General features: G+C 37.5%; 1 long non-coding RNA gene across 1 annotated transcript; it reads left to right on the top strand.

Annotated features, from left to right (window-relative positions):
* The first annotated feature begins 3,914 nt into the window (after window positions 1-3,914).
* LOC308686896 lies at window positions 3,915-6,050 on the top strand. Its single transcript, XR_014029654.1, has 4 exons — window positions 3,915-3,995; window positions 4,466-4,522; window positions 4,987-5,061; window positions 5,152-6,050. It is a non-coding gene; the product is annotated as an uncharacterized lncRNA (long non-coding RNA).
* Window positions 6,051-26,715: the final 20,665 nt, after the last annotated feature.

Raw genomic sequence — 26,715 nt, 5'->3', positions numbered from 1 at the left:
TTTCTGTTAAAATTATTAAAATGCTTATAATAAAATAAATTAATCTGAATAAGCTATTACCTTAATGGCTACTAGTCATTATCTGAGCAAGCCAGCAGCCATTTAGTATGACATGTTATAAATAAATAATTAAATTCACAATACATATATTCACTTTAAACTCACTATAATCTCTCTATGTGTGTATCTGAGACCGGCTGAGGTTGAAATCTCTTCTTACAGTTTTCCAAAAAACAGATATCATCACTGTGTCTGACTTTGACTTCCCTTGTCTGTGTCCTCTTTTAGAGAAGGGCATGAAGGATGATTGGCAACTGCTGAAAAGCTGCGTCTAGGGAAATGTTGCTCACTTTTACATTTGGATCCTGGCAGATACTGCAGAAGGCAGATATAATAATGGGGGGAGAAATAATTTTGTCAATCAGAAAATGGTCTGCATTAAGTCTGAATTCAATCAAGGGTGAGGCCTCATGTCGTCTGGTTCCCTCCTGTTCCACGTTAATTAGAGTCTAATGGTAATTCTGTGGCCTGAGTGACCTCACAAACCAGATTATTACAACTTCACAGATGTTCTGGTGCCGATTCTGCTGTATTATTGGCTTTATCATTGGCTCTTTGATGCTGAGCTGTTTTAAAGTACTGACAGAACTGGGATTTCAATTAGAGCCTCCAAAGTGCTCCTAGAATGGAATCAACTTAAGTGCCTTTAACCTTGCTTCCATAGTTACTATATGTTGCTAGGAAGTGATGCATGACAGGAAGTGATGCATGATGCGTCTTAGACTGCAGGTGATGTTTTAAAAAACGGAAATCGCCCTCTTGACCTCATCAGCATGAGACCTTGACATTTTACTGAACTGTGGCATGACAAGGCAACATCTGTTTAGCAATCAAAACCATGCGCTACTATTCGTATATCAGATGGGCTATACAAGGAGCTTTGAAAGACTCATCAAAGTATCAGAAAATGGTCTTGTGACTCAGTGAATAATCGTAAGTGATCTCAGAGCAGGTCGATATGGTTCTGATCTTATCGTGGGGCTTTCTCTTAGCACTGTAGTTTGTATTGTCCTTTGCTAATTGCTTTATGTAAAGGTTCTCTTATCTCTGAGAGCCACAGAACGATTTTTTCTCTCTTTTACGTGCACACACACTTACACATGAACATACACGGGTCATTTGCACTTGCCAGTTAACAAGCATAATTTCCTTGTTTAGGGTCAGGAACTATCTTTGCCTTTAATTTGAGCCAATCAATATCTCTCCAAGTGGCTTAATCTTATCTTGTTAATGCAGTAATGAGGCTAACATGGGTTAAGGTTCTCAGACAATACATGCCAGTTTGTTGATTGGTTGAGGTGAGGGTGTGGGTTTTGTCTAATATCTATTGATTATGTGTCTCTGATGTTAGTCCTACAGATAGCTTTGCACACTCATAATGGTCGAAAACGTCTGCTTGGATGTTTACTTCATGACAGCATAAAGACAAACATACACAACCACAATATTGCAGTGACAAGTACACATAATATGCTCTCAAACTCACACATACACTCTTACATGCACGCACATCCAAATTAATGCTCTCACATTTACTCAAGCACACCCACACACGCTCACTAACAGTCTTTAAATGTTAGTCTTCTGTGCCAACTAGTGGTAGGCTGTGAGATTGCAGTCCAGTAGATTAAGCCAGAGGTCAAAGATGTATTAAAACCTTTGCTCAGAAAAACGCTAGGTACTCCAAAAAGCCAAACCTGTAAATATCTGCCAAATTAAAGCAAAACATTATGAGGCTTTAAAAATAGTGAGAACTTAAAATGTTCTCACAAGTCAGATTTTGACAGATTTCACTGTATTTGTGGGGATATTTGCAAAGATCTGGCTGTCAAAAGTATAGCTAAACCTTTATATACACACACAGAGAGAGAGAGAGAGAGAGAGAGAGAGAGAGAGAGAGAGAGAGAGAGAGAGAGAGAGAGAGAGAGAGAGAGAGAGAGAGAGAGAGAGAGAGAGAGAGAGAGAGAGAGAGTTATCCATAATATGGCTAAACAAGAGAGACAATTCCTGTTTGACAGAAGTGAAACTGCATTTCGTTTTTACACCCTCATTTGTCATGGTGTAGCATGAAAAAAAAGAAGCAAATATGTACTGAAAAATTACACCCTGAATAAATGACACTGTTAATTTGGACCTTCTTAGGAGGGAGAGTACTGCTTCCATAATTAATTGCAACAGTGAGCACAGAGACAGCTGGTGCGACAGCAGCTTGGCCGGGCTTAAAATGCTAGTGTTATGCTGTTTGCTCATTGTGTTTTCTTGTTTGTCATGTGTACTTTTTTTCTATTTCTGTTAGAAGCGTAGAAAGGATGCCATTCAGAGTTTGAATAATTTTCTTAATTCAAACTAAATTCAGCGTGTCTTGTAACAGGATGAATCATCCTTACTTTAACTGACATTAGTTCATTAGCTTGATCTCCAGTTCAGAGTTTTAGGCTAGACCATTTATACAATGGCCTTATGTGTGAGTATATGTAAAAGAGTAAAATAAGAGACGTCAAAGTAACTCAAATAAATCTTATACGGTTCTAGCTTGTAACAGCACACACCAACATGCTAATTTATAGTATGTTTGCAATCTCAACTTAAACACAAGCTCTACTCTTCACCAAAATGACAACTGCCCAACATAACAATATTACAGTTTTTCACAATTGCCAAGACACAATTCTTGAAACCTTCACTCATTTTCTCACAACATTAAACACAAAACCAAATCTTCAAACTACATTCACAAAACCCCTGACTTTTCTGGTAAAATCAAACAATGCTTTCAGATCATACTCACAGCAAGTTAATATGGTAAAATCAGCTCTTTACCGAATGTGTTACGATCAAGGGTGTGCTGTTAGAAAGTTAATCAATGAGTCATAAATGCAGCATCAATGATAAAATCATTGTCATATTCATCATTGTGAAATTAATTATTGGCTAATCATCATCTTACACTGTAAAAACTAAAGGAGCCTCAAGTATCCTGTCGGATACTCAAGGAACTTCAAAATGTAATTTTGGTGCCTCAAAGCTCTTTTTCCTATAGTAGGGTTACTGGAGGAGCATTGACATTCTTTGAGGTTCTTGCTGGAACTTATGGGATCCTTTAAGCACTTTGTATTTACTTCAGAGGTTCTGGAGTCACCTTTTCATTACCATGAGACTTCGAAGTGCTTTAGGGGAAAATAGAGGAACTTAAATGCGATAAAAGGGTTATTGGAAGATCTTTTAACATTTAAGTGGTTCCTGGAAGATCTCTAATGTTAAAGCCAGCATCTGGAGGAACCCAATGGTTCAGTGAGGCCCGAATTAGATTATTATTCTATTATTATTATTATCCTATTATTATTATTATTATAGGCTACTTAAGTTTGATTCAGTATACATACCCAGGTGAAAAAGACGTACTATTAAATGTATTAAAAATGTACTTGAGTGTGTTTTTAGTAGACCTACTACAATACAAATATAGCCTACTTTAATGCATTTTTATTATTATTATTATTATTATTATAGGCAAGTTTGATTCAGTATACATACCCAGATGAAAAAGATGTACTATTAAATGTATTAAAAATGTACTTGAGTGTGTTTTTAGTAGACCTACAAATCAAATATACTTTAATGCATTTTTAATACATTTAACAGTAACTATAGTCTTTTTCACTTGGGTAGCTTACATATATTTAGTATAGGCCTATTTTATTAAGTCATTTAAACCTTAAACAACAACACTAAATAATAATAATATTATATGAAGAAGAAGAAGCAGGAGGAGAAAAGTGTTTATTCTGTCACGAAACTGCTGCTATTCCTCTGCTGTCGTCGCTTCAGTGATCCTCGCGCTGCTCGCGCGCAACAGAGCTCAGCTGATCGTCATCAGGAAAGTAACGGCTCCTCTCATCAAAGCTTCCGCCGTTTATTCGGCTCTCCATTACAAGGTTTGTAAACTCGCCAAATAAATATAAATACAGAGTCTACTCACTATATATTTAAACACACATATATATATAAACTAAATTTATTATACATTACTACGTTTTTACAGTGTTTACCACTCGTTTATTTCACAGTATCTGGTATGAAGGTTTTAGCCGCGATGCTAACTACGTTGATCTAATGAACAAATGGATATGATTGACTTATTGTCTTAGATTGATTTAGTCATTCAATTCAACATATTTTGTACAACTGTGTCTTCAAATTGCTGATATAGCCTAACTAATTTAGAAAATTCTCTGATTCTTGGCGTTTGTTATGAATAACAAAAACAGGTTATAGTTTGCTCTGTTTTTGTTTAGCCTAACTTTACTACAGGTGCCCTCATTCTCTCAAATACCATTTTAAAGCCATTTACTGGTCAATAAATATTATGTTGTGAATAATCATCTTTGTTCTTTTGTTTCCCCAGAACAACCATTACATTTCTAAAATAATCTGAACATTTCAGTGGCAACATTGAATTACAGTAAGTTACCTGCACCACATGCAAGCGCTTTATTACTATGAACTTTCTCTGTGTGAAATTGTATTGTTTGACTGTGTACTTGTGTTTTTTAATCAGTTACTCTCTGAAAATCTTTTCTCATGATCTCAAATCTCATTCATGTTACTCAGAAAAATAATATCACAGGTTTGATTCACAAAAAATGCTATAGACATTTTAACTCTGAATTATAACTTCAAGTTTAGTCTTTTTCGGCAAAAAAATAAATAAATAGGAAAAAGCAATTAGGCTTCAGAAGACTTGCAACACAACCCATAACACATGAGTTGTGAACTCATTGATTATTTTTAGGATCTTTTCTGGGACATTTTTGGAGCTTAACCATTTTTACATAAATTGTTGCATTGAATTGAACTAGACAAGAGTACATAAGAATGGTTTCATGAATGATTTACACATTAGTTTTCTGCTTGTGTTTCATGCAGTGAAATTGAATGGTGACTGGGGTCGCATTATGCCTGAGATCTGCTTTTGGGTTCCACAGACAGAAAGTCAAACAGGTTTGGAACGTCACAAGGCTGAGGAAATTATTTAAATTTCACAACTATCACTTTAATAACATTACTAACAGTAAATTTTGTACTTTGCAGGGATCTCAGTAAGCTGAAATACAAGTTTGACCAAGAATAAAAATCCTCCTGTAGACCTGAAAATCATTGAAGTGCCTGGACCATCCACCAGAAAAGAGGAAAAACAAACGGAAAACGATGCTGTACTTTTTCACTTTTCCAACTCTTTAAGTACCTCACACCAACTTGGTCCCATAGTGACATTTTTGACCACAAACGAAATTGCTGATCGTGTGAATTCATATTGAAATGACTGAATTCACCAGTGAACATTCACAGAACAGATCATTTTACTGCACCTTAAATCTGTTTCGGGTCGAAGCCTCTACTTCTACTTCCTCTATCTTGTTTCATGAGAATACTCAACAACCATTTATGAACACTGTTGATTCAAGTCACACATTTAAGCTTTTCAAAAGCCATAGTGTACATTACAGTCTCCAGTCTAACGGCATCCCAGACTTAAACATTTTATGATTCAAAATAGCTGAATAACTAACCATCAGAGATTTCGGTATAGAGATAAAGGTTACAGCACAATGAGTGTATATTAGCACTGTTGTTTGTTTTTGGCATCTGATAGAGCTTTTGGACTTGGAAACAGTGATGTCAGACTAACCATCGGACTGAAACACAAATGTTTTAAAGTTAAGTATGATTGACATTTTTAATTAGTTCAAATGTAATTTTTTTACATTGATTTATTTAGTGGAACATATGTGTTTCCATGCATTTTGTTGAGATGTCTTTTCTTGTTTATCTATTGTATATACATGGTTGATTATTCATGTTGCTTATGCATTATACTATTTTTTTGTGTAGTCATTGATATTAATCTGTAGTTAGCTTTTTTCCCCATGTGCATGGAAGTGTATGTATAAAAATGAATATCAAATATGTAATAAACAATTCTTATTTTGTATTTGGTTCAATTTGTTTATTATAATAGATGTCAAAGGTAACCATAGTAACAACATGAAATTAAATATTTAAAAAAAATGAAATTTGGTTCCTGGAGGCACCCAAAGTGGTTCCACACAGTGCCTAATATAAGAGTTCCTCAGGAAACCTGTGTGGTTCCTCAGAGAACCGCCCCTTTTTAAAGGGTGCCTAGAGGATCTACAGACGGTTCCGCCGGTGTGGCGAAGTGAAGAACCCCAAAAGGTTCCTCCAGGCACCTTTTATTTTTACAGTGTATTTGCTGTAAAGCAGCATTTGCATGAAAGTATTTTTTGTTCCCAATATTCCTCCTTCACATACCGAGAAAAAGAAAAGAAAAAGAAGAGTTTGAACGATTGCTCATAGATGAGAACCAGGGTCAAGAGGAACAGGAGGATGGAAGGGCACGGTTTCAAGAGTGATTCAATGAGCAGAGGCCAGGGAAGGAGAAACTCGCTACGTTTAGAAATATAGAATTTTCGAGGAGGGGGGAGGGGGGATTTATATTTAGTTTGCTTTTCTAGAAGAAAAAAATGGAATAAGTAGATGCTGCTTTTTTCGAGATACAAGCAAACTGGTTGCATCAGCATTATGTATGCAATAAGTGCAACTGTAAGTCTTATCAGAATATCAGCATATCAGAAGTTTTTAAAAGCATGCCACAGGAATAAGACAGGGAAGAAAGGGAAAAACTCAAATGCAATTTTAACTTATTTCTTATATCTTATCAATATCCTGCCTCAGGGAGATGTGTAGGACAAAGGCAAATGATTTTCTGTTGCAGAGCACTGTTGATTAAACATTTTTTTTTTTTTTTTTGCTGTATATTTTCAAAAAGAAATCCTTTGTAAGTACCAAACTCTGTTTTAAGTACCAATACTGACTTGTTTTTTATTGGGTCAGCTTAAACAGTTAACCTGCAGTGGAACGGTTGTGGAAGCCAATAATCCTGAAGCCTCTTCATTGTGGCATGAAATTGATACTACTGCTGGTTGTTATGGTCACCAGCTAGTCACCACCTCCCCACTACATTTCCCATCATCCTCCCTGGCCCTAATAGGGGTGCAGAAGTTCACGTTAAAAAGGTTACTGAACACAAAAGATAGGGCACAGATCAGAGTAGGGGTGACGTTTTTAAGAGAATCAGGAGTTTAAAATAGGATTTGAAGTATAAACATAGCTGTGAGCAGCGATGACGGGCCGGTGTTTATATATATATATATATATATATATATATATATATATATATATATATAGCTGCAAGCAGCGATGAAGGGCCAAAGCCCGCGGCACCGTCTTGGGCCCGTCATCGCTGCTCGCAGCTATATTTATATTTATATATATATATATATATTAAATTTAAAGGATTTGTTGTGGAATATTTCAAGTGTATCATAAAATCAGAATAAGGTAATAAGGTTTCTGTTTATATATATATATATATATATATATATATATATATATATATATATATATATATATATATATATATATATATATATATATAACAGAAAGGGTAATAAGGTAATAAGGTTTCTGTTTTTATATATATATATATATATATATATATATATATATATATATATATATATATATATATATATATATATATATATATATATATATATATATATATATATATATATAAACAGAAACCTTATTACCTTATTCTGATTTTATGATACACTTGAAATATTCCACAACAAATCCTTTAAATTTAATGTAAAAATAAAAACGAAAGTAAGCAGTGTTGGGCTCACGTAACCCTCTCATTATAATCAAAATGTTTCAACATTTGCGATGTATTTGGATGATAAACTATTATTTATTATAGGCTTTGTACTTCACTCATGTTTCAATACCGACGTAGAAAAATCATTCTCTTTACATGCACAAAAATGTAACAGTTCTTACTGTGAATAGTATGATTTGTCCTACTGACTATTTAAACAGAGCAGTGTAATTTTTATATGTTAGGTTGACTATTTTATTATTATATTTTATTACGGATATAATGGAACAGGCTGCGATGTCAAGATTGCAATGCTGAAATGTGTGTGTGTGTGTGTGTGTGTGTGTGTGTGTGTGTGTGAGTTTGTGTGTGTGTGTGTGTGTGTGTGTGTGTGTGTGTGTGTGTGTGTGTGTGTGTGTGAGTTTGTGTGTGTGTGTGTGTGTGTGTGTGTGTGTGTGTGTGTGTGTGTGTGTGTGTGTGTGTTTGTGTGTGTGGCGCGGGCACGATCATTCCGTGCAGAGGAACATATTTTACTTTAGTTTTTAAGTTAGCGATTCAAAAGCCCCCAGCGGTGTCACACGTCGATTAGCCCGGTGGTGAAATATTCTCACTGTCACATACCTAGTATATTTTTATATAGATACAATAGGCCTACCTGATTTTGAACACAAGAGGGCAGTATAGCCCTATGTATGAGTTGATTTTTTTATACTAATACTGTTTTTAAACTTAAACATAATTCTTAAATTGAAAAAAAGAATAAAATGGGTTTAGTTCTGATATTTCTATGATTTTATATAGAAATAAATGGTGTATAATTATATTTTTACAAGATATGAGGCTTTTAGTTTTTCCTTTTTTGACATTACTTTAATCCCTCGCCATAGCAAAACCGTTTGAGATATGTATTATCCGTTCACAATTTAGCATCATTAATGTATTTTCATCATGTTGAAAAAGTTTTGTGGGAATAAAATAAACCACTTAAGAGGAGTGGGTAAAAAATCAGAGGCTGATTTTGCAAAGAAATCCACATTCAAACCAAAATATCTGACGTCCTGTTGGTCGGAGCTAATGACTGTAAATTAGAAAGTTGTCCGGCTCGATGAGACCAATATACGTACTGATTTTTGTAACTGATGGTAAAACTAACCCCCCCCCCCACTTTTGTCAAAAGCATTTTGAAAGTGACACACTTCCTGCTGCCAGTCGGTGGTGCTATAACTTTGACTCACAATAGTTACATCCATCTGATCGGCCTCTTACCACGAACACACTGCTGAAGTTTCATCAAGATCAGTTAATGTATGCAGAATATATAACACCTCGTGTTTCTCTTTTCTTGCCATAAATTCGTGTCCTCGCCACGACCAAACCATTCGAGATATCAAAAATTTAGCATCCTCAGTGTCTTGACTTCATGCACACGAGTTTGGTAGGGATCGGATGAATTTTCTAGGAGGAGTATTTCACATTCCACAGCAAGCGTTTTCCAAACAACCCACAATAGCCAACTTCCTGTTGGGCGGAGCTAATAACATAGAGTGCGGAAGTTGTTCTGCCCGATGAGATCTATATATGTACCGAGATTCATATTAATTCATGCAAGCGTGTTTGATATATGGACCAAGTTTTCAGACCCCGTTCAAGGGGGCGCTGTTGAGCCCCCCTGCCACACCCGGGTACCAGCTTCAGCCCAGCCCTGATGTGTTACCTGATTTGAGCATGTTAAGGACCCCAAAAGTGCCTGAAAGGTTGACAAAAAAAATAATAATAAAATATAGCTGCGAGCAGCGATTACGGGCCCAAGCCGGTGGCACCGCAACCCCAGTGCCTTTAGTTACCTAAAGGCACCGGGGTGGCGGTGCCGCCGGCTTTGGCCCTTCATCGCTGCTCACAGCTATATATATATATGTGTGTGTGTGTGTGTGTATGTATGTATGTATGTATATGTAAATATACAGTATATAAAAAAAAAACGAGAATTTTATGATACACTCAAAATATTCCACAACAAATCCTTTAAATTTTATGATATTCAGAACAGTACAAGAATAGAAAAATATCTATAAATAACTATTATACAGTTATATATATAATATTATTAAAAATATATTATTATATTATATATAATAATATTAAAAAATAACTATAAATAACTATTATATAACTATAAACAAGCCAAAACGAAATAAAATAAAAATGAAAACGAAAGTAAGCAGTGTTTGGCTCACGTAACCCTCTTATTAGAATCAAAATGTTGCAATATTTGCAATGTATTTGAATGCTAAACTATTCTTTATCATTGGCTTTGTACTTCACTCACATTCCAATATCGACGGAAAAAACATCCTCTTCACACGTGCAAAAATGTACTTGGAAACATCAGAGCACTTACTGTGCTTACTGTGAATGGTACAAATTGTAGCCTACTACTGACTTTTTAAACAGAGCAGTGCAATTTTTGTGTTAGGTTGACTATTATTATATTTTATTAAGACTATAATGAACAGGCTGTGATGTCAAGATTGCATTGCTGAAATGTGTTTGTGTGTGTGTGTGTGTGTGTGTGTGTGTGTGTGTGTGTGTGTGTGTGTGTGTGTGTGTGGGGCGCGGGCGCGGGCGCGATTGAACAGTGGACACACAAAACATTATTTTCATACAGGACATCATTCAAACTACAAAGTGTTAACTTATATTTGTGTACACTCGCAATAAAACACAACATTGTGCTTTTGTAAGATAAATTCAAGCAATCCGCCCCCCGAAAGTTGGTAATTTAAAAATTAAACTAAAATGCTCACGGCTACACAGGCATTCATAACGGTGCATGTCCACGGCGAGGAACGAGCAGAACAGAGTCGACATTTTTTAGTTCATTCATACTTCCATAGGAATTCTTTGAAAACGCTCGCTCAGCTCCACACCATTATCAATGTCTGTGCAGACGAACATATTTTACTTTCGTTTTTAAGTTAGCAATTCAAAAGCCCCCAGTGGTGTCACACGTCGATTAACCGGTGGTAAAATATTCTCACTGTCACATACCTAGTATATTTTTATATAGATACAATAGGCCTACCTGATTTTGAACACAAGTGGGTAGTATAGCCCTATGTATGACTTGATTTTTTTATTATTATTAGTGTTTTTAAACTTAGAATAAAATTAGAATAAAATTCTTTTTAAAAAAGAACAAAATGGGTTTAGTTCTGATATTTGTATAGTTTTATATAGAAATAAATGGTGTATAATTACATTTTTACAAGATATGAGGCTTTTAGTGTTTCCTTTTTGGACATTACTTTAATCCCTCACTATAGCAAAACCATTTGAGATGTATATTATCCGTTCACAATTTAGCATCTTTAATGTATTTTCATCATGTTGAAAAAGTTTGGTGTGAATAAAATAAACCACTTAGGAAGAGTAGCTAAAAACTCAGAGTCTGAAATATCCCAAAAATCCACATTCAAACCAAAATATCTGACTTCCTGTTGGTCGTAGCTAATGACTGTAAATTAGAAAGTTGTCCGGCTTGATGAGAACAATATACTGTTGGAAACTTTTTATTCCTTCATCAAAGCAAAAACCAGTAGACTTGAGATGGATCTTATAAGCAGAAGAGATTTATTCTTCCGAGTCTGTAGTTCATCATGTCTGTAGTTCATCATCATCAAGTCTAACTCAAGACAGTTGCCTTGCAAATTTATAGACATTTAGGGGGAGGGATTTACATTGAGGTTGAACAAAGCATGCAAATTAGGTATACAGGTTAAGGAACCCGCCCCAGACTCCAGTGTGTTACCAGTCTCAATCCAATCAGCATAACCATTCAAACATGAGCATATGTGCTAATCCAAACAGCCCAACGATTCAACGTCTGGGCTGTGGCTCTGAGTGAAACTGGGACTCCAAGAGCCATTAAAGACAATAAGGAGAAAACAGGAATTGCATCTTTGCTGAGCAGAATCATTTTCTCAACCTTAAACGCTAAATACAATATTCTTTACCGTGATGTTATGTATGGAAGCATATTTGAAATAGATTTAAAATTTGTAACCCTTCAGTCCCCCGTTTTTAGAGTTCTTAAAAAAACTCTCACATTATATACAAATTTAAACACTTAAAAGTTCATTCTTGTAACTTTTGATCGTCATAGGCACATATAACTTATTCTGTGTTGTGTCCTTGATTTACATGAGTGTCATAGTTCTTCTCAAAACCATAACTGTTGACACATACGACGCAGGGTGTAAAATGTCGTATAAACTACATGATTACACAGAAAACCATGTAGCATAAGAGTGGAAGTCTTGAAAGTCCATGGCGCCTGAATAGCTGTGAAGTCTGTTTCCTGTAGAGTCCATTTCCCATGTAGAGTCGCTCTGATGACTCGTCCCTCATGAGGCTTGTTCATGGAAATCTTAGGTGATGCTTTACATTAGGATGCCGCATGTAAAGACATCAACACATACCTGTAACACAAGAAAACAAAAAAAAAAACGGCAGACCAGCAGTATTCATGCATAGACTTCATTCTTCCATAAGTCATTTGATCATATAGTGGTTTTACGTCTAACTCTTATCAAAGTAAACTTCTGGTGACCATATAGTTTTTACATATAACTATATTACAGTAAACATTCTCAAGTCAAGTCATCTTCATTTATATAGCGCTTTTAACAATGCAGATGTTTTAAATCAGCTTTACAGAGATAAACGTATAATTTAAGGTAACAGAGATTGTTTTGGCTTTATAGCGGTTCTTCAATAAAGCTATTTTCCAGCTAAAGTTAGTTTTGATTGATTCGCTTCCGTCGCAATGATAATTTGTTATTAAATTTGGGGCCGCTAAGACAACACCATTCTCTCTACACAGACTTTAAACGCGAACCTGTGAGAAACACTGATGGCGGTCACATGCGCATTAAGAATTGGTTCTATAGTTATGTGCATTTGAATATACGTGCGCAGGTTTGGAATTCCCTACAAACCAAGCCTAAACAAAGTACTGGTGTTTCCTTATAATTTTTGATACAGAATTTTATTTTATTTTATCAATTCTGGGTAGGTACGCGAATTGAGTTTCCCGACAACGCTTTATCTGTAGAGTGGTAAAGGGATCCTCCATAGGGAGAGACTAGTTGTCACTTCAGCACTGCGTTGGATCGGGTCCAGGCGAAGGTCCTTCATCAGATCTGGATATGGCCTGGATCCGGCAGGCTGCGGGAAAACCTCGGGATATACAAAGACACTAAAATTAGCGTAGATGCCATTCTTCTTATGATGTAACGAGTACATCAGGATTTATGGGAAGTGTTCCTGGTTCCAGCTGACCTAATCTATGCAGCCTGACATTGAATTATAGAAGTCTATAATGTATTATGTGAATGCTAGGTCAAAGAGATGTGTCTTTAATCTAGCTTTGAACTGACAGAGTGTGTCTGCTTCCCGGACAATGGTAGGAAGACTGTTCCAAAGTTTTGGTGCTAAATAGGAGAAGGATCTACCGCCAGCAGTCGATTTTGATATTCTAGGTATTATCAACTGGCCGGAATTTTGAGATCGCAATAGACGTGAAGGACTATAATGCGTTAAGAGCTCGCTCAAGTACTGCGGAACTAAACCATTTAGTGCTTTGTAAGTAATCAGCAATATTTTAAAATTGATGCGATGTTTAATAGGCAACAAGTGCAGTTTTGACAGAACTGGGCTAATATGGTCATTGGTTCTGGTAAGAACTCGAGCTGCTATGTTTTGAACTAGCTGTAGTTTGTTTATTAAGTGTGCAGGACAACCACCCAGTAGAGCATTACAATAATCTAGCCTTGAGGTCATGAACGCATGAACTAATTGTTCCGCATTTGTCAATGAGAGCATATGGCGTAATTTAGATATATTTTTAAGATGGAAAAATGTGGTTTTACAGATACTAGACACGTGACTTTCAAATGAAAGATTGGTATCAAAGAGCACACCCAGGTTCCTAACCGACGACGAAGACTCGACAGAGCAGCCATCAAGTGTTAGACAGAATTCTAGGTTATTACGAAAAGTTTTTTGTCCAATAATTAGAATCTCTGTTTTTACAAGTCATCCAATTTTTTATATCAGCTATGCATTCCGTTAATTTTGTGAATTGGTTAGTTTCGTTAGGTTTTGAAGAAATATACAGCTGAGTATCGTCGGCATAACAGTGAAAGCTAATGCCAGTCAGACAGTCTCGGTACTATGGTACGGTCTAAATCCAAACTGGAAATCTTCACAGATATCATTTCTTTCAAGAAAGGAACATAGTTGTGAAGACACTGCTTTTTCTAATATCTTTGACAGAAAAGGTAGATTCGAGATCGGCCTGTAATTGACTAATTCTGTAGGATCAAGTTGCGGTTTTTTAACAAGCGGTTTAATCATAGCTAGCTTAAAGGTTTTTGGTACGTATCCTAGAGACAAAGATGAATTAATGATATTAAGAAGAGGATCTATGACCTCTGGAAGTATTTCATTCAGTAGCTTAGTCGGTATAGGGTCTAACATACATGTTGTAGATTTAGATGATTTAACGAGTTTAGTAAATTCTTCCTCTTCCTTAGCAACGAACGAATCAAATTTTCCCTCAGGGAGACTATAATGCACTGCCTGATGCGATACTGTAGTAGACGGTTGCATAGTTATAATTTTTTCCCTGATATTATCAATCTTATAAGTGAAGAAGTTCATAAAGTCATTACTAATACGATTGTGATCGTATTTTGTTTTTTCTTAACCTAGTCTTAATTGATTCGACACCTATGTGTGTGACCAGTGAGGTGGGGATAAACTACTGAGGGGGAAACCTATGAGGAAATCTTCACCACATGGCTGACCCCCGAGGCCTGTTGCACTTCAGTTCTTCCATGGGCTCCGCACTGGTCTGTGTGTCCTATTCTGTCCCTGTGTTGTGTGCACACTGTACAGTGTGTGAGAAAATTGGCACATTTCCATTCTCCAGTGAAACATCAGTCATACTAGACATCATAACAGAGCATGGGGGTCTGACCGGAATATTTCTGTGGTATAACATTTATGGCTGTGGCTCTACTTAACCAGGGTTCCCCAAAAGAAGGCTGAGAACAGACACTTTCCTTTTGTTCTTTTAAACAAAAATCAGTCTTTCGTCTTTGTTGTTGTTTCTGGGGAAATTAAGCACTCACAGCCTAAATGGTTAACACCTTATCAAGCTGCCCCATGAGTTTAATGAGGAGGGGAGGGGCTGCTTCAGAGTAGCAAGCAAGCTGAGCAGAAGCTGAGTAACCTTGTTAACTTCTTTAAAGTTCTTTTTGTATTTCCTACACTCTCTCATCCAATGGCCAAGTTTACCACAGTAAAAAAAAAACTGTGGCACACTTATTGTTCTTCTTAAGTTTTCTTCTTCTTCTTCTACTTATTATTAAGTGTGCTTGCTGAAAGCAGCACACTTATTGTTCTTCTTAAGTTTTCTTATTATTATTATTATTATTCCCGGGAGAATTTGGCCAGCTCCTGCGCCTAGGCCCTTTTAGGCAGAGACACCGTTCCAACTTTAAAACGTTCGGTCAGTACCGGTGTAAGTTGCTCGCGAAGATGACATCACGAGTCCATGTCGTTCGTCCGCCATAGTGGATTGAACAGAAAACGAAACTAAAGTTTCACAGGTCACAAATTTGGTCCGAACTTCACGAAACTGGACGTACATGATCCTTGGAGCAAGCCTCACCAAAGTTACTAGAAGGATTTTTGATTTTCGGAAGCGTTTGCCCGTCACAGCCAAACGAAATCGGCGGCGTAGTCGCCAAAACAGGAAGTAGTTCATATCTCAGGAACGCTGTCACGTATCGAAACCAAACTTTGTACATTAACTCGAGACTCCAATGTGAGGATGTACAAGATAAAAAAAAATTTTTTTTTACATTATTTGGCAACCCCCCCCCCCCCCCCCCCCAGCTATTTGGCCAGCTCCTGCGCCTAGGCCCTTTGAGACAGAGACACCATTCCAACTTTAAAACGTCCGGTTCAGCACCGGTGTAAGTTGCTCGCGAAGATGACATCACAAGTCCATGTCGTTTGTCCGCCATATTGGATTGAACAGAAAGCGAAACTAAAGTTTCACAGGTCACAAATTTGGTCCGAACTTCACGAAACTAGACGTACATGATCATTGGAGCAAGCCTCATCAAAGTTACTAGAAGGATTTTTGATTTTCGGAAGCGTTTGCCCGTCACAGCCAAACGAAATCAGCGGCGTAGTCGCCAAACAGGAAGTCGTCCATATCTCAGGAACTCTGTCACATATCGAAACCAAACTTTATACATGAACTCGGGACTCCAATGTGAGGATGTACAAGATCTGAATTTTCTTTATTTTTTTTTTATTTCAGGCTAATAGACAAACCCATTTACCTATGTCTATGCAAGAGTTTCACCTTTTGATGTTAGGTAATGCATTTAGACAGTAGGTGGCACTGTTGTATTACATTTCACAGAGCAGCCAAGTCAGTGTATAGACTGCATTCGTTTTTACCAGGTTTGTCTTAATAAATGCAGGCATGAATTTCGTTTTTTGCATTGGTCTATTTTAATCATCTTAATTTATTAATATATACAGATTTGTATGCATGAATTGTGCATTTCCAATCCTCAAAGCAGTTAATAAAAAAAAAAAAAACTTTATACAAAATACATCATGCTCTTCTTCGATAACCGAACAAACAATTAATTGTCTGTGGCTGTGTTTGTGCGCGCGGGAAATATGCTGCGCATAACAATAGAAAACAAGGAGAAACGCGCAGTCACATGCTCAAACAATCAACAACGTCGATCTAGAGGTGCGTTGTGGACTGCGAAGTGGACTTCACAGGGTATTCCGCCATCTTAAGTTCTAATCCGAAGGGAGCGAACATGTTCAGTTCGAAGGGCACTGCGCACAGCATAGGGAATAAGGGAACATCGATACATCACTTCACAGGAAGTGGAGAGCGATGATCACACACCCAACTGTCATTTCGCGCATCAGGTCATCACCAGTCAGAACGGTCATAACTAACGATGGAGGAGTTTACGTATGTGTGCAAGTAATACATTTCGCCATTGTTATACAAATGACAGTATTTTTAACGGTTATTGTTGTGAATATTACATATACTATTTTTGATGATTATAATTTACCTCAGCCAGCTTAGCTAGTTTGTGAAGTAAAGTGATTTTATTTTAGGTAGTTGTAAAATACTGCAATATAATTGTAAATATATAATATAATAATAAAAATTAAAATATGAATGTAGTCCTATATATATTTGTTATATCATAATCTGCGCGACTCCGTCGTTGACTTTCTTTGATGACATTTGCTGGGTGTTTCTAATGAGCGGTTATTGTCAGTGGAGTCCACTTCAACTGATATACCGTGCTCAGGGAGTAGGGGAGCAGTGAACACTGCATATGGACCCTGTCGAATGGAACGCACATTAGATGTGTAAAAACAAGTGGAAAGCGCGAGTGCGCCGCTGTCTCCTTTCGCTTGTTCTCCTGTGGCGTCTGGCGTCTGTCGTTGCAATGCGGCAACCATGAACTGCGCTCTCCATGATGACAAGATCTGTGTCTGAAATCGCTCCCTATCCACTATATAGTGCACTATTTAGGGTGTCGGCCATTTTGTAGTGGTGTCCGAATTCTGAGTGAACGACATCATTCCCTACATTCTTCACTACTTTTATCCACAATCCTCTCTGAATTCGAGTGTACATACGATGTACACTTGCTGAGACACTATTTCCCACAATCCATCACGATAAGGCGATTGAGCGCGAATGAAAAATAAACAAAAATGCCACCATGGCAACGGTGCACCCGAGTTAGAAAACAATCATTTATAAGACCAGACGCCTGGTTATTTATTTATACATACCGTTAATGTCTATATTTGAAAAATCAAATGTGTTGTGTAGTGTTTTGTTCTCTTTTATTTTCACATATAAATTAAAAAAGTAAATAAATATGACAAGCAAGTGTTTTATTATCTTTTTTTTTTAATCAAATAACGCAATAAACGTGAAAAATACATACATACAATGGTTACATACAATTCACACAGCCAAAAAAAGGAAATATTAAAAATGGGTAGGTAATGTTTATGACAAATTGTCTGAGCTCTCTCAGCGCGTGATAATTATGTCAGTGTCCAAATTCTTTGCTGATGTAGTGCACTCAACTGCCATTCACTATGTAGGGATTAGTGAACGAGTGAGCGGTTTCAGACACAGCTAAGGAAGTATCAGCAAAAGATTACTAGATTTCTAGCCCTTGCATTAGCTTTACTACTAGATATATTTATGCAGATGAAAAATAATAAGGCGCCCTGTACAGCTATGATCAGCTTTTCGGCCGAGCATTCAATGTTGTTACGCTGCAAGCTGATGGTTCGTTGCTGCCGCGCTCTATCACTCGCACACCATAAAGAGCAAATTGTTTTTTAATGTTTCAATTTCGTGATTAAAATGACATAATTAGGAAGCGGATAATTTCTTCATAAACAGCTCATTATGACTCAATGTTAGAATGCTGCACCTACACTCGATAGTGTGAATAAGATCAGCGCAACGCAGACCACTGCATTGACAGGGTAAAACACATGATCTGTCTACGGCTAGGGCTCAGCGGAAGATAGAAAATGCCGGTCCAGCGCTGATTGAGGAATTAAATTCGAAAATAAAAGACAGTTTGACATCTTTTTTCTCGCATTCTCGCATTTTTTCTCGCATCTATCCACTACCTGCTAACGTAAGTGCACTGCACCCGAGCAAGCACACTTTGCAGTTCCTCCGGAAATGCATTTTTCTAGTTATTAATATAATTATTATTATTATTCCTGGGAGAGAAATTTTGGCCAGCTCCTGCGAGGCCCTTTGAGACAGAGACACCGTTCCAACTTTAAAACGTCCGGTCAGTATCGGTGTACGTTGCTCGCGAAGATGACATCACAAGTCCATATCGTTCGTCCGCCATATTGGATTGAACAGAAAGCGAAACTAAATTTTCACAGGTCACAAATTTGGTCCGAACTTCACGAAACTGGACGTACATGATCCTTGGACCAAGCCTCACAAAAGTTACTAGAAGGATTTTTGATTTTCGGAAGCGTTTGCCCGTCACAGCCAAACGAAATCGGTGGCGTAGTCACCAAAACAGGAAGTAGTTCATATTTCAGGAATGCTGTCACGTATCGAAACCAAACTTTGTACATTAACTCGAGACTCCAATGTGAGGAAGCACAAGATCTGATTTTTTTTTTTTTTTTCAGGCTAATTGACAAACCCATTTACCTATGTCTTTGCAAAAGTTTCACCTCACACTTTTAATGTTAATGCATTTAGACAGTAGGTGGCACTGTTGTATTACATTTCACAGAGCTGCCAACTCAGTGTATAGACTGCATTCGTTTTTACTAGGTTTGTCTTAATAAATGCAGGGGCCTGAATTTCGTTTTTTTGCATCGGTCTAATTTAATCATCTTCATTTATTAATATATGCAGATTTGTATGCATGAATTGTGCATTTCCAGTTCTCAAAACAGTTAATAACAAAACAAAACAGTCTGTGGCTGTGTTTGTGCGCACGGGAAATATGCTGTGCATAACAATAGAAAACAAGGAGAAATGCGCAGTCACATGCTCAAACAATCAACAACGTCGCTCTAGAGGTGCGTTGTGGACTGCGAAGTGGACTTCACAGGGTTTTCCGCAATCTTAAGTGAGATTCCAATCCGAAGGGAGCGAACATGTTCAGTTCGAAGGGCACTGCGCACGGCATAGGGAATAAGGGAACATTGATACATCACTTCACAGGAAGTGGAGAGCGATGATCACCCAACTGTCATTTCGCGCACCACGTCATCACCAGTCAGAACGGTCATAACTAACGATGGAGGAGTTTACGTATGTGTGTAAGTATTCATACATTTCGCCATTGTTATATAAATGACAGTATTTTAACGGTTATTGTTGTGAATATTAAATATACTACTTTTGATGATTATAATTTACCTCAGTGAATGCAGCCAGCTTAGCTAGTTTGTGAAGTAAAGTGATTTTATTTTAGGTAGTTGTAAAATAGTGCAATATAATTGTAAATATATAATATAATAATAAAAATTAAAATATAAATGTAGTCCTATATATATTTATGTTATATCATAATCTGCGTGACCCCGTCGTTGACTTTCTTTGATGACGTTTGCAGGGCGTTTCAAATGAGCGGTTATTGTCAGTGAAGTCCACTTCAACTGATATACCGTGCTCAGGGAGTAGGGGAGCAGTGAACACTGCGTATGGACCCTGTCGAATGGAACGCACCTTAGATGTGTTAAAACAAGTGGAAAGCTCGGGCGCACCGCTCTCTCCTTTCCACAAGCGCTTGCTGTCCCGTGGCGTCTGTCGTTGCTATGCAACCATGAACTGGTTGAACTGCGCCTTGCATTAGCTTTACTACTAGATATATTTATGGAGATGAAAAATAATAAGCTGATCAGTTGGTTCGTTGCTGCCTCGCTCTATCACTCGCACACCATAAAGAGCAAATTGTTTTTTTATGTTTCAATTTCGTGATTAAAATGACATAATTTGGAAGCGGATAATTTCTTCACAAACAGCTCATTATGACTCAATGTTAGAATGCTGCACCTACACTCGATAGTGTGAATAAGATCAGCGCAACGCAGACCACTGCATTGACAGCGTGAAACATATGATCTGTCTACAGCCAGGGCTCAGCGGAAGACAGAAAATGCCGGTCCATCGCTGATTGAGGAATTAAATTCGAAAATAAAAGACAGTTTGACATCTTTTTTCTTGCATCTGTGAATTTATTTTTTAATCATTTGCTCTGAGATGAAGCGAATATATTTGTGCGGGAATTTCTCGCACTATAAAAGCTAACCTTGCGGGAATGGTTTAAATTATGCGCAATCCCCACATTCCCGCACCAAAATTCAAGCCCTGAAATGGCAGCGGGATGTGTAACTCTAGCATATGGCGCATATGTCATATAAAGTTAGGCAAGGCCAAACAGCGTTATCCATGTTGTTGCGATTGCATCGCTAGAATAAGCTAATAGTGAAACTGATAGCGTTTTTCATTTAATTACAATATGAGGACTGACGGTAAGCTATAAAAATCAGCCTTTCTTTGTAGGTGATGACAACCATCTTGACAGCAGCAATCAAAGCATCGCTAATTACGGTAGACCTTAATTTGAGATAGTAAATTTGTTCCTAATCTAAGGGAACACTCAACCACAGAACAGCTGGGTGAGTTTTGTATTGGCTTACTTTTCTAGTTACAGCTGCCCTCTCTCTCTTAGGACGTTTGCGTTTCTGTTCATTCTCTGTGTTGACCTTAATGGATGCTGCTGCAATTTTTACTCTTTCCCAAAAGAGTCTCTTTCCCAAGTAGCTAACCTGTCCAAGTTGTTTTGCAGGGTTCTGCTGGACCATGTTAATTCTAAGTAAGGCAATGCATTTTTATGTTCTGACAAATCCGACCAGTCCACTTTTGGTCCCATGATATTCTTTAGAATTTTCAAAACACCTTCTCTCAAATCACCTTTATTGGCCTGTTGCAATTCAGAATTGTTTACAGCACTTTTAAAATCATTGAATTCTGACTCAGTCAAGATCTGCGATATTAGCTGGGTGACTTCAGCTAGAGACATATCGTAGAGCCTCATCTTTTTGGACTACTCTCTCCTAAACTCAGAAAAATTTCTTTGCACTGATGGCCAACTTTCAGCAATTCTCTCAATATCTTTAGGACCTAAAGCTGTGTTGACTGCTTGTATGGGGGTTGCAGATGGAACTGGATTAACCCTTTTTCTCCTATTCTGAGCCTTTTGTCTTGCTCCACACACTTCAACTGCATTTACATCTTTCATCATTGCATTGACATTGTCCTCTATTCTATCAAAAGACTGTAAATCAGGATAGCTTTCATCTGACTGTTGGTTTTCTGAGTCACATTTGGTTGAGGCCTTGAGGTCCACCGTTTTCTTGAGAGAGAACACTTGAGTGTGCAATTGTTTGTTCTGTTCTTTTAACTTAGCAATACACTGAGCTTGTTCTTGTGCAATGGATAAGCTAAATTCTCTGTGACAACAGATAATGGCTTTCACATTGTTCTTGCGAATACTTGCTACTAGTATCTTTTTACAATCTTCAATTGTCCATACTTTGTCTGGGTGAATGCCAAATTTCTTTGTTAAATTCAATCTGACTGACTCAGTCACTATATAGTCCATGTGCTGTCCTAACAATGACTTGAACTCACTGTCTGTCCATAAAGGAGTCGCAAGACCACCTTTCTCATTTGTTGGAATCAGCCTAGCATTCCTTCTAACCATTTTATGAGTGTCTTTGTTACTACACAAACAAACACTAAACTTCTCTGATCAACAGAGGGTACACTTGTAAACTTTCCAATTTACCAACACTTCACACTTAACTTCCCTGCCGACAAGAACAGAGGATAAACAAAATATTAGCAATTTACGCTAATCCTTCTCTGCCTAAAGCAAAGGAAACAAAATATAAGCACATGCTGCTAACCGTCCCTGATAAAGCAGAGGATAAAATCTTCACTAACTTTACAGAGGATAAAACTTCTCTAGCAAGAGTGTAGCGCTTTTAACCCTTTCTTACATGGTTAAATAATGGAGCGCTCTGAGTTCGTATGAATAAACTTTGTTTTATCAAATATTGTGAGCTAAGTGTGCCTATTTACTCACTTCAACTTATTCTGTGTAACTGTATTTGTTACTTAGCTCCTTGGGTCCCTTAAACTTTAAAATAAAAATCACATAAACAATTGTGAATTAGGATTTTAGAATTTACCTTCTGTTAATAAAGTAATTGGTTTACCAAAAATAAATAAATCTCAATGTATATTTATATCCCTTTTTTTTTACCTCAAATAATAATAAATTGAAAACACTCAAGTATACTGTAAGTTAAATAACAATTTACTGGAAAAAATGTAAAATGATCAAGTTTTAGGATTTGTTCAAAATATAAAATAAAATAACAATTATGTAAATAAGCAATAGGGATTTCACCAATTCACTCAGATGAATAAAAAAAAAAAAATCAAATACACATTTCACATATTCACTTTTTTTGTAAATAGTTATTTGTTCCCCTCTTTTTAGGTATACTTTAAACTTGAGTCCCCAAACTCTCACTCAAATTCAAAATACTCTTTAACCAAATACTAAGCCGGCAATATGAGCTCACACTTAACTTATTCAATCGGTAAGTCTTTCATTGTCACGATGCAGGCCTGTTTGATGCTGGGGTACATTGTGGTCAACAAACAAACAAAAGACCGCTTCACTCAACACTGAGCAACAACAAAAAAATACCTTAATATCCCCAATCAGAAGAGCGTGTTTCACCTCACGACGTTAGATGTCCGTCAACCCCACGATCGCGGCGATTTCCTTATAAGGCCACAGGAATTCCAAGCACTCACTTTAACTCAAGTCATCTGGACTCATCCTCATCTGAAACTGCCACGAATTCTCATGCTGACGACTCGCCAACTAAACACACAATCCATCCGAGCAATATAGACACTGTTCAGTCTCTATAAATAGTCAATTCGCTGTATTAGTAAATGGAGGCTGGAATAAACACAACCAGAAATATTTTGTGGAAAAATAATTCTTACCCGTCTCTGTAGTATAAGTTTCTGTTCTCATTTTGACAACACACTAACTACATTAACTATTGAAACACATTATAGCATTAGTTATACTATATATTTTGTGAAACAATATCACACCAGATGAGCGCACACTCTTCTCTCTCGTGCTCTCCTGATTCTTCCTCGTGCTCTCTCGATTCTTCCTCGTTCAACTTTGCCCTCAATTCTTCCCGCCCCCTTCACCTTAATCTAGAGCATTGATTGGAAACCCAACATGGACAAGTGAATTCGATTGGATAAACAATAGAAATATCAATATACAAAAATAATAAAAATAATAAATATCAACTTAATGAACATAGAACTTATTCACAAACATATACATTTATAAAATGCACATGAAATATAAATATGTATATAAAAAAACTTGTAAATTATTACACTGGGTTACACCCTCCCCTTTCTAATTGTCTGAATGTCCTCATCAGACATTTAAATCAAAACTTTACGGTCTATACCTCGTTGTTCATTTAGTTATTTTAACTCTGGCCTAGTTTAATAATGACCCCTCTATGGACTATTTCAATTGGGTGGTCACTACTTCTTCCTGGTTCGTCATAAGTCAGTCTTATAACAGGCTTCACAGGTCTCTTACTATGGGATCTCTGACTAGAAGGCATAACCGCTTTTGGTCTTGGACACTTCCTTTCAGAGATAGTCACAGTGTCGGGTTCAACTTCTGAGTCTGACTCTGATTCACCAACAATGTCGTTGTCAGTGCACTCTTCCTCAGCCTGATCACTTTCCTCCTGATCAGTACCACCAGCTACTTGCTCATTTTCATTGCTATCCGGAGATCTGTCTCTTGTCATCTTATTTTTCAACAACTTGTGCACATACTTCTGGTAAGGCACATTAAACCTTTCACACTCTGACTCGGAGGATTCTGTCATCTCAGGTAAGTGGTTTTGGGGTTTTTTAGCACTTTTTTGTGTGTTTGGTTTGAGTTTGACTGTTTCCTTGCCTTTTCAGGTGAAGGATATCCTGGACTCTCCAGCATTCTCACAGACTGTCCAATGGGTAAGAGGTGATCTCGATGGATGGTTTTTACTCCTCTACCATGTTCAGGTTTCACCTTATACACTGGTAAGTTGGGCATTTTGTCAACCACAACATAAGGCAAAGAACTCCATCGACTCTGAAGTTTGTGTTTTCCTCTCAGTCCCAGATGTTTCAGCCACACTCTATCACCAATGTCCAAGACCTGGAATCTAACTCTGCTGTCATAGGCTCTCTTGTTTTTCGTTGGTGCACTTTGTTTGAAGCTTCTGAGGCTAGTTGATAAGCTTCTTTTAGATCTCTTTTCAGATTGGCAACATACTGAGAATGTTGTCTTTCCTCTGTTCCATCAGCAGACGTTTGAAAACAAAGATCAACCGGGAGTCTTGCTTCCCTTCCAAACATTAGGTAATAGGGAGAGTACCCTGTAGCATGACTTTTTGTGCTGTTGTAGGCATGAACCAGATACCCCACATGCTGACTCCACTGACGTTTTTTCTCATGTCCCAAGGTTCCCAACATCTAGAGCAAGGTCCGATTAAATCTCTCAGGCTGAGCATCACCTTGAGGGTGATATGGAGTGGTACGTGATTTGCGAATCCCCAAGAGTAGCAAGAGCTCTTTGATTAAATGACTCTCAAAGTCTCGCCCTTGGTCGGAATGAATCCTCCCAGGTAAGTCATAATGCACAAAATACTTGTCCACTAAGATCTTGGCTACAGTGCAAGCTGTCTGATTCCTTGAGGGAAATGCCTGGGCGTACCGTGTAAAATGATCTGTGACTACCAAGATGTTACTTATTCCTTTTGAGTCGGGCTCAAGTGAGAGAAAATCTATGCAGACCAGATCCATCGGTCCATTGCTGGTAATTTGGTGCAAAGGCGCTGCTTTACTGCATGGTGTTTTGCGAGTAATACACTCTCCACAGTTCTTGATGTATTGTTCCACCTCGCAAGCCATTTTGGGCCAGTAGAATCTACTCCTGATAAGATCGGTGGTTCTTTCTATGCTCAGATGACCCATGTCATTGTGCAACAACCTGCACACATTCTCCCTGAATTCAGTCACAAGTTGGGAAACTTCTTCTCCAGAGGGTGTTTTACTGTTTCGGAAAAGCAAACCTTCTTTAATTAGAAGCCTATTCTCCTCACGTTTCATGAGCCACAACTCAGAATTCACCTTCACTTCAGTAGGCCATGTCCCTTGCTTCAAAGCTTCAATTACTTTCCTCAGGACAACATCATTCTTTTGGGCTCTCGCCAAATCAGCTATGGATTTCTGCCCCAAGAAGTCACATTCCGGTTGAACAGGGAAAGCATACGCATCAGGAATACACTCAGGTGAGGCTGCTAATTGCTCTACATACCTAGCTGACTTGTTGAGCTTTAAGTCAACATGAACTTCCTGGCATGTAGCCCTTACATCGGTCTCAGAGATGCTTTGACAACCCTCTGATTTTTCCTTATCTGCCAGATTACGGGACAGCAAATCTGCATCAGTATTGTTCTTGCCTGGTCGGTACAACACATCAAAGTCATAGGTGGATAGCACAGCAGGCCAACGATGTCCAGTGGCACTGAGTTTAGCCGTGGTAAGAACGTACGTAAGTGGATTATTATCCGTACGTACGGTGAATCTCGCTCCATATAGATAATCGTGGAATTTATCCACGACCGCCCATTTCAAGGCAAGAAATTCCAACTGGTGAATAGGATATTTCTGCTCTGAATTAAGTCAAGTCATCTTCATTTATATAGCACTTTTACCAATGTAGATTGTTTCAAAGCAGCTTTACAGAGATAAACGTATAATTTAAGGTAACAGAGATTGTTTTGGCTTTAGAAGCGGTTCTTTAATAAAGTTATTTTCCAGCTAAAGTTAGTTTTGATTGATTCGCTTCCATGGCAACGATCATTTGTTATTAAATTTGAGGCCGTTAAGACGACACCATTCTCTCTACACAGACTTTAAACGCGAACCTGTGAGAAACGCTGATGGCGTTCACATGCGCATTAAGAATTGGTTCTATAGTTATGTGCGTTTGAATATATGTGCGCAGGTTTGGAATTCCCTACAAACCAAGCCTAAACAAAGTACTGGCGTTTCCTTATAATTTTTGATACAGAATTGTATTTTATTTTATCAA

Source organism: Scardinius erythrophthalmus, assembly GCF_964197995.2.
Source record: "Scardinius erythrophthalmus genome assembly, chromosome: 2".
Lineage (NCBI taxonomy): Eukaryota > Metazoa > Chordata > Actinopteri > Cypriniformes > Leuciscidae > Scardinius > Scardinius erythrophthalmus.
Note: the sequence above shows the minus strand (reverse complement) of the source record. Positions and strands in the feature narration are given on the sequence as shown.